The sequence below is a fragment of the Diuraphis noxia genome, unplaced genomic scaffold, assembly GCF_037042655.1.
Source record: "Diuraphis noxia isolate RWA-SAM2 unplaced genomic scaffold, SU_Dnox_SAM2 contig0001, whole genome shotgun sequence".
Classification (NCBI taxonomy): domain Eukaryota; kingdom Metazoa; phylum Arthropoda; class Insecta; order Hemiptera; family Aphididae; genus Diuraphis; species Diuraphis noxia.
Window position 1 is genome coordinate 82,903,732 of NW_028301711.1, and position 19,302 is coordinate 82,923,033.

The window sequence follows — 19,302 nt, forward strand, 5'->3', positions numbered from 1 at the left end:
TATTACGGGTCGCCCGTCAACACTGATAATAATGCGTGTTTACTTTTTATTGATGTTTTTTTCTTCTCCTGTAAGGAATAGATTAATTGTAGGGGGCGAGTACTCGGAGAGAAAACATTTTCTCGCCAATAATTCATTCCACCGCGGTACACGTATACTGTATAGGTACACATTATTATAATATATTGTATAGATATAGATGTAGTATATATAGCCATATTTGTCCATACTTGGGCATATCAATAATTTTAAGAATCATTGTTTTGGTTCCGTCCATTTTATAAAATAATCACTTGTGCAACGGCAAATAAATAAATAAAATAATAACAATAATTTTAATTTAATTTATTTACATAAATGTTATCAGCTGAACACGTAGATACCAGATTTTTGTATGGGTACTAAGCGTTTCAATTTTTAATATTTAGAATGTTTTGTAATATTATTGTGAATTTTTTAAATGTAAATAATTAAAGCCAGTATTCAGTAACAATATTAAAAAAACGTTCCACTTCCGTTTTTTAAGGGGTTTAGTATAGGCAATATTTATGAAATTTAAAACTAAAAATATATTTATTTAAATTTTAAAAAGATGTAAATTTGAAATATTTTATGTGTAGTAATTTTCGATGTTTGTTTTGCTTATTTAGAACATTAAGGAAAATTGATAATATATATATATATATATATATATATTGCGGCAGATCAACTATTACCTAATGCCATAGAAATCATTGTTCGATTTAAAGCTAAATCACTTTTTATGAATCTGCGTCATACAATACATTTTAAAACAATTTTACTACTTTATTTTGCGCCGGAAACTTGTGGTAAATCATCTACGTATAACTATAAATTATGATTGGAAATGTAAAATGCAATAATAATAGTATGTTCGCTTACCAACCTATAAAATAATATTGATTCTTATCGAATCATAAATCATTAGATGTTGTAACATTTTGATAGTTGTAGTAGGTATACGTACTTCCTATAATCATATATTAAAATTAATTAGCTGAATACTAATTAATTAATAATTATTATTATCATACAAATGCTTACCAGTAAATTTTCTTTTGGAATTTGTATCAATTTCTATATAGGTGAGTATTTTAAAAAGTAGGTAATTTCCATAACAAAAATTGTAAAATATATAAACTTATAGCATTGAATAAAATCATACGTAGGTTTAAACATAGTGGCGTATTTAGGTTTTTGTTTGTGTTTTTTATTTTTATTTTAGGAGGGTATGGATTTATTCAATGATCACCAGAGTTCGGATTTGAAGGCAATATAATCAATAAAAAAACATTTAAAATGTAAAAAAAGGCAAAAAAAGGCATTTAATTTATATAAAAAGGCAATTCATAAATATACTACAAAATAAAAAAGTGAACACTTTTTAAACACTTTCAATTGCACACATTTTGAGAAAAATACAAATTAAAAATTAAAACTGCATGCAAAATAAACTAGTTGGTATTAAAAAAAAATTATTGCGATCGACAAATGCGGGCGGACTGACGAACAATCTTGAATCTACGCATTACGAACATATCTTAATCTTTAAATAGGTGTACGAGTAATTTTATGGCCGTACCAAATACTCGATAAGACGATATCGATAAATATTGCGAATAATAAAACCCATTTGTAGCGATAATACGCAAGCTGTGTATAAAATTATAAAATGAACTGAAAAAATTAAACAAAAAATAGGCATTTATAAGTAAAAAGGCAAAAAAAAAATGCATCCATCGTCTAAGAAATTAAATGAAACACATTTTTGTATAAAAATTATTTTTCTATTATGATAAATAAAAGAAAGGCATTTGCCTTCAAATCCGAACCCTAGTGATCACTAACTCGAGTGAGACAAAACAACCCAATATGTTGCCTTAAATTCCAATAAATTTTTAACATCATGAATATAAAACATTGTATACCAACAATAACCACATTGTACTATTGTATATTTATATGTAACATACATTTAAACTTATTACGTTGAGATTAAATATTTTGTTAAAACAAATTCTTATTTCAAATTTATGTGGCATTTAAACACTAATTTTTATTTCTTTATTTATAAAATACACAGAAATATTTACAATTTTATATTTTTATAACGAGAATACTTGAGAAAATTAATACTTATTAATAATCATATGTTATTAAGGTAACCTCAATAACAAATAGGAAGAAATAGCATAATATATAGTGAGAATATCACTTGCATAGTTTTTTTTTTTTTTTTTAATCAAAAGGAGTTAATTCTGTTTAATCAGCACACAAATTATTACATAAAGGTAATTTCCTAATTTTAAATGTATGATATATAATTAGACACGTAAACATTTTTAACTCGCTATATATATATATAGTTTTAATGTTTTTTGATAAATATTTTATAAATTTATAATTGTTTTTCTTTCAGTACAATACCTACATCTACCTTATACTTACTTATGGTGAATAATATTTTTTAAAGTTAGGTAACAATATTTTTTCATATAAAAATTATTCAGTGATAGTTAGGATATGTTAGTTGTAGTTGATTTCATATCATTATTTAGCCGTTGTATTATGACATTGTTGAACCGTTTTATTTCATGTCTATAGGTGTTACCGTATACTATAGTGATTTACAGTCGTAGTGATATTCAATTGGACTATGTCTAGTATTATATGAAAAGAGTTGCATGGAGAGTTCTTTAGAAGGCTGTATACAAATTTCCTACCAGGTATGAAAATGTCGATAAGCGTCCAAGTTTTTCTACACAACTGTTATACTATTAATAACCCAGTTAATAAATAATATAAGGACACAATTCATATGTCGAAATTCGTTGGCTGCGCTTTAGAGTTTTGACTGTTTAGAGAATACTCACATATGCTCTTAAATTAGAATAGGTAGGTAAATATATATGGTAGCAGGACCAGTATTAAATCGTGTAGTTAGCCACAATTTTAATAAATAAAGTTTTGAATACGGCACTGCGGTCGCACCTTTTTACTTTCCAAAATACTATTGTTTCCGCGATGTAAAAAAACGTATAAAAACGTTTCTCGTATAATAGGTAACACCTACCCGACATCCGTATTACGAATGTCGATTTTTTTTCTTTAATTTCCGGTCCGGCACAAGACAAACAAAAGACCAAACACAAAATAATAACATATACCTACCTATTAAATTATTGATATTATTATTTCAACATTGGGGAAATACCATTTTTATCATCCCACAATTCCCTCCTCCCTTAGCCAATCGATCGTTTAATGGTAAAATCCGAACACGCCACCGGTATTGACTGCCTGCACAGCCTAGAACACTGAAGACTCGGAAATTCTGAATTGATTACGCCCCGACACGTTCCCCGATAATAATTTAACGGATTGACGTACGCACGAGATTTCATCTTTGGCGTGACAATAAAAGAGTGCACAACACGGACACACTGAGCACGCAGCAGCTGTCCACATTGAACGATAATAATAATACAATTTTTATTTTTCGTTCTCATATTATTATACATTATACAGGATCGAGACGACCGAGAAAGATGATAGAATTTTTTTCCAATTCTTATTGTCAAATATTAAAAGTTACACTATTTTAAATATTTTATTTTTAAATTTAACTTGTGTCTTTTATCATGGTATTTAGAATTTAGATAATAGACACGAATTTCAAATACTCAGGTATAATAAAGTAACTTTAAAACTGTTTAACTCATACTATAAAATATAAATTATTATTATATATTATATTATTCTTTTAACGATGTCATGTTTTTCTTTTAACCAGAAACATTCAAATTAAGAAAATGTATTTGCAATATTGTATTAATATTTAATTTTGTCATTTTTAAATTAAAGTGTTAATTATGTACCTAGTTAAACTCGACTTTTCAATATAGGTAGTATTCTATAGGTACTTAAACACCAAATAGGAAAATATATCCTTTGAGTTTAGAAAACATTAGTGTAGTGTAGGTATACCTAGGTATGAAAAAAAATTGTTTTCATGAATACTATATCAAGATATCAAGTAAAGGAACGTTAAATTTTAATAATAATACCTATTACGTTTTTATAGTTCAATTTGTTTTATGCTTTTATTTATGTTATTTTTTCTACTATCAAAATTAAAGTTAGGTATGTATTTCTTTATTTTGTATTCGCTATATTAGCATCAATGTGTTTGATAGTTTACTCCCTATGATCCATACGAGTAGGTATTGTTGCATATTTCGAAGGAAAGGCTTAAATTTGGTTGAAATTGCATTTTACGTTACTGGCCCGGAATCAGCGACCCAAATAGATTTGAGTTATAATTTTCATAAAGTTTTGATTTTAGATTTTAGATTGGAATTTATATTTTCTATTTCAAGTAAAATTATTGTGAAAACACTATATAATAATATTATGCCTATGATATAGGTACGTTTTAACCTTTATTATTATTATTTATTATTAACATTAGTTTTTTGCACCCAGTACAATTATAATCGCACGAACTCTTGGAACTCGGACGCCTTATCATTATCATGATAAGTACTACAATACCCATTACATATTTTACGATCTTTATATATCAGTGACAAGTATAGATTTTGTGTTTCATCTATACTTGTACCAGCCCGCACTAGGACGATTATTAGTGAATTGTACTGTTGTAATAAATGTTGTAATATCGATATATCAATATATTTATATTAATTAATAAACAACCGTAAATGGGGACATCACAGCTAGCACAAATAAGTAGTAAGTCGACAATTATGAAGACACATAGATCAGCATAATTGTCAAAACGATGCACTACTTATAGGCTTGCGATTAACACCCTTTTTTTATCTGAGTGGTAAATGTAAACTCAGTCCGGAAGGAGGCCGTCTTGTGTGAAGTGTTGTTCCTGTCACGACAATATAATATACATAAGCATTAAGCATCATATCTTTATTTATTTATTTATTTACTACCATCTATATTTATTACATCTTTAGATCTTAGGGTTACCTATATTGTTATTTTTAAATTATAACAAAGTGGCGTCCGGACAGGAGCTCGACTTCACTTCGAAATAATATTATAATATTGCCAGATAGTACCAGTGCCACCTTGGTGTAATAGTGCGGTATTGTGGAAAACGTTTTATATGTTGATAATGCGAATGATAGCAATGTACATTTCGTTGATTAAATAATTGATTTTAATTCTTAATATATTGTAAAAAATTACATTATTATTTATTACAGAACGTAACACCTGACACCTGAGCAGTGGCCTGCTGAAGAGGGTTTTTAAAGTCTAAAATGGGTGGGTGTGTAATAAATGTTAATAATTTAAAAATAACCACATATATAAAATTACTTTTCATTAAATCAATATTTTGAGTAGATTGTTCCTTAATTCATTGTTTACTTCAAGTCAAAAAATTATTCTGTATCACGCCATTGAGTAAATAGTATCTATAGGTATTTGCGCAGCGCTTTTGTGTATAATGTATCACGTATGTGTTCTTGAACGTGTGTGCAGTGTTTAAATTGAATTAAAATGTAAGATTAATATTATCAATAATTTATCAACTATTATACAATTTTATAAAAACCGTATGATTATACATTATACATAGGTATACCTGTACGCATTCGACTAAGTAAAGAATAGCGTATTAAGTACGTTAAATGAGATAAAAGAAAGCCAAATAGTTCCCATTTTATAAATGGCTCAGACAATTTACCGACCTATACCTACCTATAATTTATATTACCTGTGTCGAAACGGAAATCAGGCATTATACCTGATAGTCCGCTTAGTCCATAGGATAATATAATACACTGAAACATCTAAATACAGGACACTCTCGGTCACTTAAACGTCGTCCGCTATATGGAGGTATCCGCTATTAAGAAGGAAGAAACAGTGAGTACACATTTCGCCGTTCCCAAAATTCCTTCCGTTATTTGGAAGTGCCGATATTGAGAGGTGTCCGTTAAAGCAGGTTTCACTGTATATAAAACAATACGAATAGTTTTTTTTTTACGTGAGCCATGTTAAATAAATAAATGAATAAAATAATATCATGTACCGTATTTATAAGTGCCTACTGAAAAGCACGATAAAGAGACGGTAAAAATAAAATAGCACTGTCGTCTCTTGCTCGGTTCCGTTTATTTTTTAGGATTTTTTTGTTTTTTATTTTTTTTTCGTGTCCTGTTTAAGTACGGCGTGCCTTAACCCGTGCAGAGTAGTCGTCCGACCGAGATTAAGAGGCAGGTAGGTTCATAACGACGTTCACATAACGCGTTGGACGCCATTTTGATTAGCGGTGGCATGTTGTTTATTTCAAAGAGCGAGTTCATAAAATGAGTTGTTCGGAGTTATCGCCTACGGCGCAGAACCAGTCGGAGAACCTCCTAATCGTCGGTCTAGAACACTATATTATATTTATATAGATACCTACGCACTACGCCAGGGATAAAGGACCAAGAAAGGAGAAAGAATAGAGAGAAGACACGATAATGATACAACGAAGAGGCCACGACCGCTTAATTATTATGATTATTTATCGTTATTATTATCGTCGTGGTTATCATCATCGGTTTTCCTGTTATATATGATGGGTATGTACATTTCTGAAGGAAAGCAGATAATAATTTACATAAATCAGAAATTCCTAATATTATTCGTAACTGCATGGCACAAGAAAATGATGGTAAACCGTAGATATATTGAATATGAATTACTCATTTATACCAAATCCTATATGCATCGATTTTTGGACGTTATATTGTTCGGATAGCTCGCGAGCATCCACCCACAATATCGATATCATCGCTACAATAACCCATTATGTTACGTCGAATATTAATAAACCATGAGGGCATAGACCAACTGACAAATTAAAATCAATGCAGGCCGAAAACTAATCGTAAGGTTTTGAGGACATGTGGACGTGTTATATACTTATATGGAGTTCTAAAATTGGGTTTAACCTAACTGAATATTTCAACAGCTTTTCACGAAACATAGCCTAGTATTTTGAAATGTTTAGATACTTTAAACAATTTTCTTGAAAGTTTATGATGCAATCGATTTTTTATGTTTTTATTCAGAAATTTGAAGATAATTTTTATACAAAAATATACGAAAATACATCAATTTATTGATTAAAAATTTGTTCCAAATAAAATACTTCAAAAATAATAATCCAGCCATTTGGACCATAACTAAGAATAGCTATATAGTAATAAAGTATGTTATATATGTATCGCATAGGTATGCTTATAAATAATTATGATGATATAGTTTGAATCGACGTTTTCCGAGTTTTGTATTTTCGAATAGCTAAATTGAATAATAGAGGAGGTGGATGACGTGGGTATATGAAAAATAAATAAATAGGTAGGTACTAATAAACAATATAACTAATATTAAATATATATTATCTACCATTTCACATACTAACGATAGCCAACGGATAAAACGCATTATACGTATATTATGCGCCAGTGAAAATATTATAATATATACAACTTAATTTGTGTCAAAACGTCGTTGGTGGGAACAATATTATTTATCGATATAATATGATTTGTATGTATAGTTACGAGTACTTGGTAATGTAGTATAGGTATACCTACACGCCGAAACATACCCACACACGATTTGCTCGCATACTATAATAGTATAGGAAGAACCTATACATAGAGCGATTGCACTTGAGTATTTTAATGACGTGCATTGAGATTTGAGAGGGAATTGAGTCTGTTGGTTACATTATAATAAGTGACTCGTAGACCGTAGTCGTTATCCTGCATAGGTAGCACAATGCATCAACACGATAATAATAATCATTTTCTAAAACACATTAGGTTATTACGTATTATAGGCTTATTGCAGTGGTATATAGGTACGTATCACAATGGTATATCGGTATATGTATTTCCGTATTGGTAAACACGTTGGTATTGTAGTTGTGTGTGTATGGGGTATACTGCTGTCGGCCTGTTCAACAAGTGCTATTATATAATATTTATATCAACATTTCATTTTGCAAAACCGAAATCGTAAACACCAATGTTATACTGAAATCAAAGAGGAGAATAATATTATTCCTCGGGATCATTGTTACGAACTATTAAATTTTCTATTACAATTTTCACGTTTTTACCGAATTTTTGCGCTTTTCATCAACATTTCTATTTTATTCGCTTATAGTTCATGACATTTAAAATCCGTACGTGTGCCCTTTGTATATTCGTATTCCGTTCGTAGCTTGATCGCACAAAGTGCCGACGGCCAGTCGTCTCATTCTTTTCATTGTTTCTCGATTCGTTTCGTCTTTTTAATAGCCGTTTATGCTACGTTTGCTCACTGGACATCTGTTTAAAACCGCAAGAATAAATCAGTTTGTTTTCGAATTCGGTTCGTATAGCCTTCGACGTCGATGGCTTATAAACCAAGCGTAGTAGACGTAGCAGAAATGTATACGTATATATATATATATATATACATGATTATTTGTATTCAATATATTACATTATACTACATTTGTCCTCAGTAGTTAAAACCCTAAATATTCCTCGATGGCATGAACTATTTGTTAACGACAATTGTAACGGCCTTTAATGTGTAATCCACAGCACTAAACATGATAATGGTATTATATTATAATAATACATAATATTTAGATTATAGGAGTCAGTTGGTTAGTTAAATAACTATTTCGATGAACAATCGGTAGCTTATATTTCTATGGTCATTTTATCACGTCGTCAAGTTGTCTTACTATCAAAACTGCTCAATCATTCAAAACAGAATTTTGTTTTAAGTCTGCCTGATCGATTTTTGGCACACATACCTAATTCTTATACGGTAATACACTTCTCTCCATCGAATATCAATGTATTCGTCAATTATTGATATATACCTATATGTATAAAACGTCAGACTGTTGGCAAACGTATAACACAATTTAAGATAATGATTTTAAGCACAAAACAATGAACTATAAAATACAATAAAGGTATATGGATCCTGTCACTGTTACTAAAATGACAAAATGCTAAACTGAATAAACTGATAGAACCATTCAAAAAGGGGTAACAAATAAAAAACGAAGTGGACAGTAAATGTTTGAATTCATAAATGGCAGAAATTATACGGCTACAATCAAATCTGTAGAGAAAAGATGTTTTTGAGAAAATAAGGGTTTTTCGGTGTTAACTATAATACCTCCGAAATACAACAGCTGAATGAAAATATGTCAATATATTGTTTATATCATAGTATAATATGTTCTATATATTTTAATTAAGTTATTTTATTTATTCAAATCATTTATTATATTAAACAAAATTAAAAATTGAAAATTCTATATAGGCTAGAGGCGGCCGGATAATAACCGATTAATATGATTACCTCCATAACTGTAATATTGACCTGTGCGTCACAAATTTCGATTTTGTAATTATGTGTTTTAGCTACAGTAATATAGCACTCGCAATAGACAGCCGATAGACGGTATTCTCTCTTTTATACCTTCACTCGTGTAACATCAGTATTGCATGTATGTGTGTGTGAGTGTATCTGTGAGTATTGTATGTATGTGTGAGTGTGTGTGAGAGAGAGACAGCGTGAACGCCCAAAATTATAAAGCGTATTATTATAACCACATTTTATTAGAACAAATTTAGCAATTACCTTCCCGTGGTTACGCACCCAAATCGCGCAGTATAGGTTGTAAATAACACGTGTTACTTACAATGATTACACGACGAATAATTAAGAAGAAAAAACAAGAATGCATCGTAAAGTAGGTAGATATTAAAACAGACGTTTTTTCCATCTCGACGGAAGCATTGCGCGGATGGAAAATAGACGGAAATTTCGGCGTTATAATAATATGTTAAACCGAATCCGATTAAAATGGTTAACGATCCACGACTCGCGACTCGGTATGGAAGACCTATAAAATACCTATAAGTGGATTAGGAAACTGTTTGAATTGTTGTAGTTATTCACATGTGCCCGTTCGTTTAGTTATTTTTTATATACCGGACATCACCCGTGTCGTGGCCGGTGGTTCACGATAAGTAATTAGCCATTTCATTCGCCTTGACGGCTTGAAAATCAAAATACATAATAATAATGTTATACGCGTAAAGTTTAGTTGATGATCGTTGTTGGAAAATTAAAAAAAAAATCACCTAAATTACCAAGCATGAAACATAGTGTATTAAGCTAACGCGTATTCATCATAAGCTCATAAGTGATAACTAATAACTATTAAGTGTTATTAATTTAAAAATCAGTAGCAATTAATTTCATTAATCTCGAATATTATATAAATGAGTAACTAATACTGCAGAATACCAATAGGCTTATCATATTATTAGTTTATCCAAAAAATATTTTATCAAACTTACAATTATTTAAATAAATGAATCGATCAATACATCAATACAGTGATTTTTGTAATAGTTTCAAATAATTAACCATTCTATACATTAATTATTAATATTGTCATAATGTTACTATTATGCTATGCAGACATAATAGATTTTCGCAGAATATAATACACAACTATTATGGTACATAAATATCTAATTACATTCAACTACCTATACCAGGGGTGGCCATAACGGAGCTCGCGAGCCGCATGCGGCACCGAGTGAGTCTTGTATGGCTATTGATACCAAGCTTAGAGTAAAATTAATTCATATAAAATAAAAAGCACTTCTCAAAAGTAAATTCCCATTTCTTAAAGTGTACCTACCTGAACAATAAATCTCTGTGTAATGTAAAAAATGAATGTTCCTTTATTTGTTATAAAATTAAAAACGTGTTTTCATTTTATAAACATATTTACCTATCTTAACAATGTGGCTCACTTCGAAATAGCTTCATGAAAATTAGCGACTTCCAAAATTAAGGTTAGTGGCCACCCCTGACCTGTACGATATAGACTCCTAAATACATTTTTTCTTTTTAACAGGTGACGATGAAAAATATTTCTTATGACGTCACAATAGTATTATAATTTATAATAAAGTATTTTCTATGTTATGTTGTCTGGTTTGGCTAGAACATGATTTCATGAGTGTCTTGTAAATTAATTTCTCAAAAAACATAATGGAAATCTTGAAAACACGCTCAATATCAATTATAAAACATTTGAACGCGTTGTATTTTACTGAAGAATACTAATAATAAAAATAGAGTAGGTATTAGAAAAAAAAAACTAGTGAATAACTTTAACTGTCAAGACGTCAAATCAGTGTTCTGTTCGTTCGGTCACTTGAAGTGTCCAAAATGAATATTAACTATATCAGTAGATTCATAAGTTTTTTTAAAATCATTTTGTCTGCACAGAGAACTAATGTTACGTTAAAATAATGTAATGGGAATTATTTTTTTTTTCATTAGTAATATACAATCTGTATCATTATTAATAATTTGATAAAAGGAGCCACCTTTATTTATTGATAACACTTTTTATGGCTACTTAATTATTTATAATAATATTTTTTTTATTTTTTTATTTTTTTTTTATAACAAATCACGACACCTCTTGCGCTTTAGACGTCTTGGGGGATAACCTGGTATGGTATCGGAGGAAAATTTTTTGATAAGTGGATTCGAGTGACCGTTTAGGTGGTTGAAGAATCTGAATGAGAATTATAGAACAACATTATAGACTATTATAATTTCATTAAGTTTGAATTACCCCGTGCATTCATGTTGTGGTCTTGATGTTGCCATAAATTATATAAAAATATTATCATAATATAATGTCTAAATATATAGAGCTATAATTTAATAAATGCAGCATTATATCCAGATTAATTATACACTGTTCACTTTATTTGTAACAACAACTTGTTTTAGCTATATATATTTCAATATTTGTTTTTTTAAGAAAAATGTAATATTTCATAGACAATAACATTGTATACCTAGAGAGTAGCGACTTGTTAAAATAACATTAAAAATACTCGTTATTGCTATAATTTTTTTTTTTATTATTATTACCAGTTTACTACTGATTTATATTTGTATGAAAATAGTTATTTTATCATAAACTATACTTATTAATTATCTTTAATAATAACTAGTGCATGAATGTTGTAATACTAAAAACAAGTAAAATTTAATTCAGTATTACACTAAAAAATAACAATATTTCGTCATACGTTTTTCTGTTTTTGAATTCTCATAATGAGTAATGACCTACCTTTTAATTTATAATTTTGTTTTTTTTTTTTACTTCGCAGTTCATAATATTTTTCAAACACATATTTAATAAAAATTATTTCATTCTCATATTTTCAGCAAATCTAAGTGAAATTATGTAAACCAAATTGAAATATAGTTAACATTATTTTATAAATAAGTATAAATTCAACAAAATTTCAATAAGATTTAAACAATTTCACTTACAATTTCAGATTTAAATTCATTCTATAAGTACACGCTTAACATTTATAGAAATAAAATGGTACAGTATAGAAGATAAGTTACAGATGCACCATCGTCCGTGATTCCTTAGTAATTATTAGATACCTAACAAAAAAAAACTAATAAATGACGCAGAATAAGGAATATGGAAAATTCAATATTAACTTACTGGTCAATGGGACTCAATTAAGAATACTTATTCAGCCATAGGACTAAACTGTATTACTCCCAGCTATTCTAATTAAAGTTTAGTATATTCTGTAAGAAATTAAAATTTCTACAGTTAGTTTATTTAGTTATTGAAATATTATTTCTTTTTATAATAATACGCTATTAAATGTTAACTCACTAATAAATCGTTTAGTATAATATATAATAATGCTCATAAAATCTCATGCTGTGAAATTTGCTTGATTCAACGACCTTGCTTATATTAGAATTAAGAAGCATCTAATGCCTAAACATTACGATTACTATAGAATTTCTTATTAAAACCATCTTGATTAATAAAATCTCCGATGAAAATTTTACCATATTTTTTATCATCATCTTTATATTTACGACGAATATTTTAGTACCAATTTGAAATGCCGTTTTTATTTTATTCATGTACCTAGTTCAACTACTCGATAAAAATTAAATCCAACAGTTGTTAGTCATTCATTCCCACGTATTTTTTGATTTTTAGTGTAGGAACATTAGAGCATGTCATTTTTATATTTAATTTGTTTATTATTATTATTATTTACAGCTATAAATTACATCCTGAACGCACATATTATGTATTAGCAAAAATATTGAACACAGTAAATAAAAATACAAACATAACATTTTATAATAATAAACTTGTAGGAATATCGATATATTATATGGATTATATTATATTATATTATACCCACATAGTATATTATATACATAATTAATATGTTGGATGTTGAAAATTAAAATTGAAGGAAAAATAATTAACTTTAATAAAATATTTTGTATTATAATTTTTAAACATTGACAATACATATTCATAAATCATATAAGTAATAAAATAATAAGATTAGATAATATCTAATGTATACTATACATTTTTCAATTGTTATGTATTATAAATCTTTAAAAAAAATGAAATGAAATAAAGTTTATATTATTAATTATATATATTATTTATACTCCGAAATAGATTTGGTGCTCAATACTATCATTTTATATATGTGTGTGTATATATATATATATACAGGGTGTCCCGTGTGGATTTACTCATTGCGATATCTCCTGAAATAATGGAGATATCGTAATTCTGATTTTTTATTAAGACTCACAATGGTAAGCACTACAAGTAATTAATTTTTTAATGTTTTGGTAAAAAAGTTAAAAAATATATTTTTTAAATTAGTTATTTAAAAAAATATTGAAGATAGCCCTTTTGTAGAGTTCATTTTTCTGAAAATATTGACGTTTCAACATTTTAATTTCATTAATCTCCTGATTTTTAATAATTTTTCTAGTTTTTAGAAAAACTGTGAATTATTAATTGATACCTGTCCTACCATAGTAGTGTGATTAAGGGCCAGAGTCCATAAAATAAATATTGTAGTGAACCATCATTTTAAAGTTTTGATATTATAATCTTGTATCGTTTTCTGATAATATTTGATTAATATTATTGATCAAAAAATTATCGTCTGATAACAATATTCAATAGACCAGGAGTCAGGAATTACAATTATAAAATATTATGTCTATCATTTCATTTTAATAATTAAATTATTATTCTTGCTATTTACTATTTAGTTGTATTATAAATTCTAAATCATAAATTTATTTGTTAAGTACCATTAACATTATTATACTTAATATACTTATAAAAAAGTTAAAAAATTATTATTTTTAATCAAGTACCAAAGATCAACATGTGCTTTGAATGTTAATTATTCTCTACAGATAAATGTACCTATTATAGTGTTTAATAAAGTTTCAATGTTGTTTTATGGACTAAACTAATTTTCCAGTGTTTAGTACATTAAACATTGTATTGACTGTATGAGTAATATTTTCATGGGCTTAATAGATTGAACACAATTTTTTTGAAAATATTCTTGGAAATATGTTTGAACAATTATGTACTTACTTGCCTATCATTAGTTGGTAAGTTATAATTATTTTATTACCTTATGATGCCATTCTTTATAAACATTTGGTCAGTAGTTTGATGCCTACAGAAAATCAAAAAATAAAACATCAATTAACATTTTCAATTTCTCAAAACTTCAAATTGCTTACCAAGAAAAATTTGGAAAATAAAATATAATAAAGATTTAAATTTTATAGCAAAATAACATTTTTACAATGTGAGTATTATTTGTTTTAAATGAATTTATACTCAACCCAATTTATTGTATTATATTGTTATTGTTATTGAAGGATAATCTATGCTAACTGGTTGTCAACATTGACATATTTTTGGTGAGGTTGGAATTGTTTTCAACATTTCTAGTTTGTTGTATAATCAATAGGTAAGCATAATATTACCATTGCTTGGTACCTTGCCGATTTGATAGTACTAATATTCACTAGTTATACGTATCATATCTAGAGTAAGTACATAGGTACAACAGCAATATTTCCATGGGCTTCCCACATTGAAAACATTCTTGGAAATATGTATGAACAATTGTCAATTATATACCTACCTATCATTAGCTGGTTAGTTATAATTATTTTATTAGGTATCTATTTAACTTTATTCTATTATTATATCATTCTTTATAAAAATTTGGTAGGTAATTAGATACCTACAGGAAATCAAAAAATAAAACATCAAAAAACATTTTCAATTCCTCAAAACTTCAAATCGCTTAACAAGAAAAATTTGCGAAGTAAAATATACTGAAGATTTTAATTTAATTGCAAAATAGCATTTTCGTTACTCTGTGAGTACCTATTATTTGTTTTTAATGATTTATACTCAACCTAATTGTATTATTTTCTTATTGTTATTTTAAGATAATCTTAGCTAAGCGGTTGTCAACATTGAAGTATTTTTGGTGAGGTTGGAAATGTATTCAAGTTTGTTGTATAATCAATAAGCGTATTACTATTGCTTGGTACCTTGTCGTTTTAATAGTTCTAGTACCTATTCACTAGTTATACCTATCATAGGTTCCTACAGTATACATATCATGTATGTCGTTTGTATACATACAACCATCAGAAGACTAGTAATAGTATCCAGTTCATCTCAAATATAAAAGAAAATAAATCAAATGTTTGATTTTATCAAAAAATAAAACATGTAAATGGTTAAGTTATAGCTCATAAAAAAAATATTGTTAGCTGTAATTAACCTGGTACCTACAACTTACTTGATATTAGTGTTTTAAATTTAGTAATTTAGTAAATTAGGAGTATTATGTATTGAGTGTTAAGGATTTTCATAGATCTCTAATAATATAGGAACTTAAATACTTGATCAATTCCTACCTATTGCAATTAACTTAACAGGAAAATAATGGCATCCTGTAATTTTTATTGTGTCTTGAACAGTTGAATGTGTGTAGATTCAAAACCCTGGGTAGTGAGTAAACATGTTGTATTTCTTTGAATATTTCATTTTCATAGCATATTAGTATGTTCACTTAATTCCTAATAATAAAAAATATTCCATTAAATAATCAAGTTAATGATTTGAAATTGTTGGAATAATTAATGTCACATTTCTCATGTACCTTTTAAGACTGGGGTCTTCAACCTAAAAGAGAATTTCAGAAAAAAAGATAAAAACCATAATAATTTTCCTTTATTGTTTATTCATTAATAAATAAAAATATTTTCATATTATAAAATAGGTAATAGCTTTATTGAGTTTTTTTATAGTTGACCAAAATTAGTTATTCTTAAGAGTATCAGTCAATCTAATTTTTGTTTTGGATTAATTAGGTTTTCATAAGGTATAGTGTTCAGATGTTTAAATACTACCAAACAGAGGCATAAGATTAAAGAAAATTTATTAGGGTATCCAATTGGAGAAAAATAGTAAAATACAATTATAAATTAAAACTTATTGTGAGCCTTCCCCATGATTTTAGGTTGAAGACCCTTAATGTATTTTTGTGTAAGAAGAGCATGTCAAACACGTACCCAATGATTAATTTTTTGATGGCCCACCACTATCAATATTAATAGATTGTAAAAATTTGAAAAAAAAATGAATAAAAAATAATCTGTATTGTATAATAAGTATTATAAGTGATGAATAAAATTATTGTTGCAGATATTGTATTTGAAAATAATTACAAAGTATAATTGAAATCCCTTTTATGATTTACATATTGCCAGAGACCAGAGTTCAAGTAAATAATCAAATCAATGATTCTTCTAAAATTAGACTTTGCGCACATTGATATTACACATAACCTAATCCACATTCCCCTATGTATATTATATTTAATTAATTAATATATTTTTAATTTTCTGCATGACATATGTGACATCAATTTCTCTTATGATGATGGTTAAATTGTTTGAAACACTTAAGAGTTTATTGTATTATACATGAATCCTCTGCTAGTTGCAAACCGTTACGTTATCTTATAATAACACTTTTATTTATTTTGAACCTTTAGCCAACAAATTGTTTACTTATATTATTAAGTGTTGATTTTTTTTTATTCATCAGCTTGCAGCATTAGTGAAAAAAACCTAGGTTTATAGCGCCAATTATAACACAATGTTATTGAATTAAAATTAGAAAATGGCAAAAAGTAAGCTGCTTACTTAAATTAAGATATAAAGGTACAAATTAAAAAATAACTTAACATTCTTCTACAATTTTTTATTAAACAAATTCTTATTTTATTTGTTGTCGTCTTCATCGTCAGAAATCACGAAAGACATTGATTCACTCTCCAGGTTTGTCAGATGATCCTTATTATTATGGTTGACCTTTTTTTGGTATTGCACCCAGCAATCAGGGGGACTGAATGTTTATCTATTCCTATCTTACGGCTATACACACAACATTTGATCTAAAAAGATATAAGTTAATAGCTTGACATATAAAGATTATAGCGATATCAAATGTTCTTAATTACTTCATTGTTTCTACGCCAGTAATTTTGGCGTTTTAGCGCCAAATCTATTTTATTTTTATCCTCCGAAGTTTTTATATCTATCGACTATCTTCTTATGGATCTCAGCTAAATTTGAGTGCTTAGCACACCACCATGATTCACACTAGAAGTATCAGTTGTAAATAACTTATATTTTATTAAAAGAAAAATTAAATAATTATAGGTTTATGTCTAGGGACTTACTTTTTTATCAACTGCAACTGTATGGTTAATCATCTCACTTAACATCTTCTCATTAGTTTTTTTAGTCAGTTGAAGTTCTTGCTATAATAATATTATTATAAACAATTTAATAATTACATCTTTGTTAGTAAACACTTTAGTAATTTGTTATTCATATAAGTTTTATAAAATAAAATAGTATGTACATTTTATTATCATAAATACATTGTACCCTTCAATCGATTCTTTAGATTTAAAATTGTTTGTGTTTTTTTTTTTAATTAGATACACCACTTATTATAATATGTATGGGTATTTACATTATTTATTGGTTTTATTTTATTTTAGCATATTAAATTAATATTATTAGGTAAATGTACTGTGTTATTCATTATAATCGCAAAATAAATAGTACAAACAAAATTGTAATATTAACATATATTGTAAAAAAAAAAAATTTAAAAATCCCCCTCAAAATGTATTTAGCTATGACCTAGTAAAATATTTATTGTGTATAATATTGATACATTACCGTTTTCAATGTTAAGGCCATTATCTCTTTTCCTAAGGATGTGTTCAGTTCTTCTGACAAGGTCAGCTCTTTTTTCATTTCCTGACTTTTTTCATGCTCTTCATCTATTATAGCTTGACGAGCTTTTATATTTATTTCAAAATCTTTTTTTTGATTTTCCTTTAATTTTGTTTAAAGTTTACGAATATAATGATCATATGTATACAGGTATAAAGAAGTAAAAAAATGAAGTATAATTTATGTGTAAAATTGTGGTTTTATTTCAATTAATTTTAGTTACCAGAGCAGTTTTCAATGTTGCTACATCCTCCAACAACTGACAATTAATCGCCTCTAAATCAGAGACTTTGAAACACTCCAGCTCATATTTCCTTTCTAAATTTAATTTTGCCTAAAAGTAAAACCACACTTTTTTAAAGATTGGAACTTTGAAATAAATATACATTAATTGTAATTTTAAATTGTTAAAAACTTATTCAAAAGAAATGTTATGATTATTGTTTTTTTTTTTTAATAAACTAGTAAGAAAATTGTTTATTTGTACATGCATTACGTGTTTTAATTCTTCATTGTCAGAAAACAATTCCTTACTCATTTCTTTATATTTTTTATATTTTTTCATGAGATCTGTAGACTCATTTACTGAGCTCGTAGAACCTAAATCTGAACGAGATAAACGATACAGGCTCATGATCAAATTTTTTATTTTAACTCAAACTCAAACTGTAATTGTCACTGAACCTAACTCTTACAAAGTGTGAACCTTGAATGATCATTAATAATATTATATGATTGGGAAATTACCTTTTATAGGTGGATTTCATTAGGTAAATGTTCCAAATATAAACCATTTATACAACTTTATTTCATATTTGCATAATCTTATTGTAATTGACATCTGTAGATGATAACCAAACAGGTTTATTTATTAATTAAGTTTTATCCAATGCTTAAGTTATACTATCTGTATAAAAATACTCGACTATTCAATTAAATCTAAAACCCTTCATAATT

At 27.5% G+C, this 19,302-nt stretch overlaps 1 long non-coding RNA gene across 1 annotated transcript; it reads left to right on the forward strand.

Moving 5' to 3' along the window:
* Positions 1-14,387: 14,387 nt before the first annotated feature.
* On the forward strand, positions 14,388-18,770 carry LOC149062103 (uncharacterized). Its single transcript, XR_016189448.1, has 5 exons — positions 14,388-14,813; positions 14,887-14,978; positions 15,059-15,168; positions 15,246-15,395; positions 15,469-18,770. It is a non-coding gene; the product is annotated as an uncharacterized LOC149062103 (long non-coding RNA).
* The last annotated feature ends 532 nt before the right edge of the window (positions 18,771-19,302 follow it).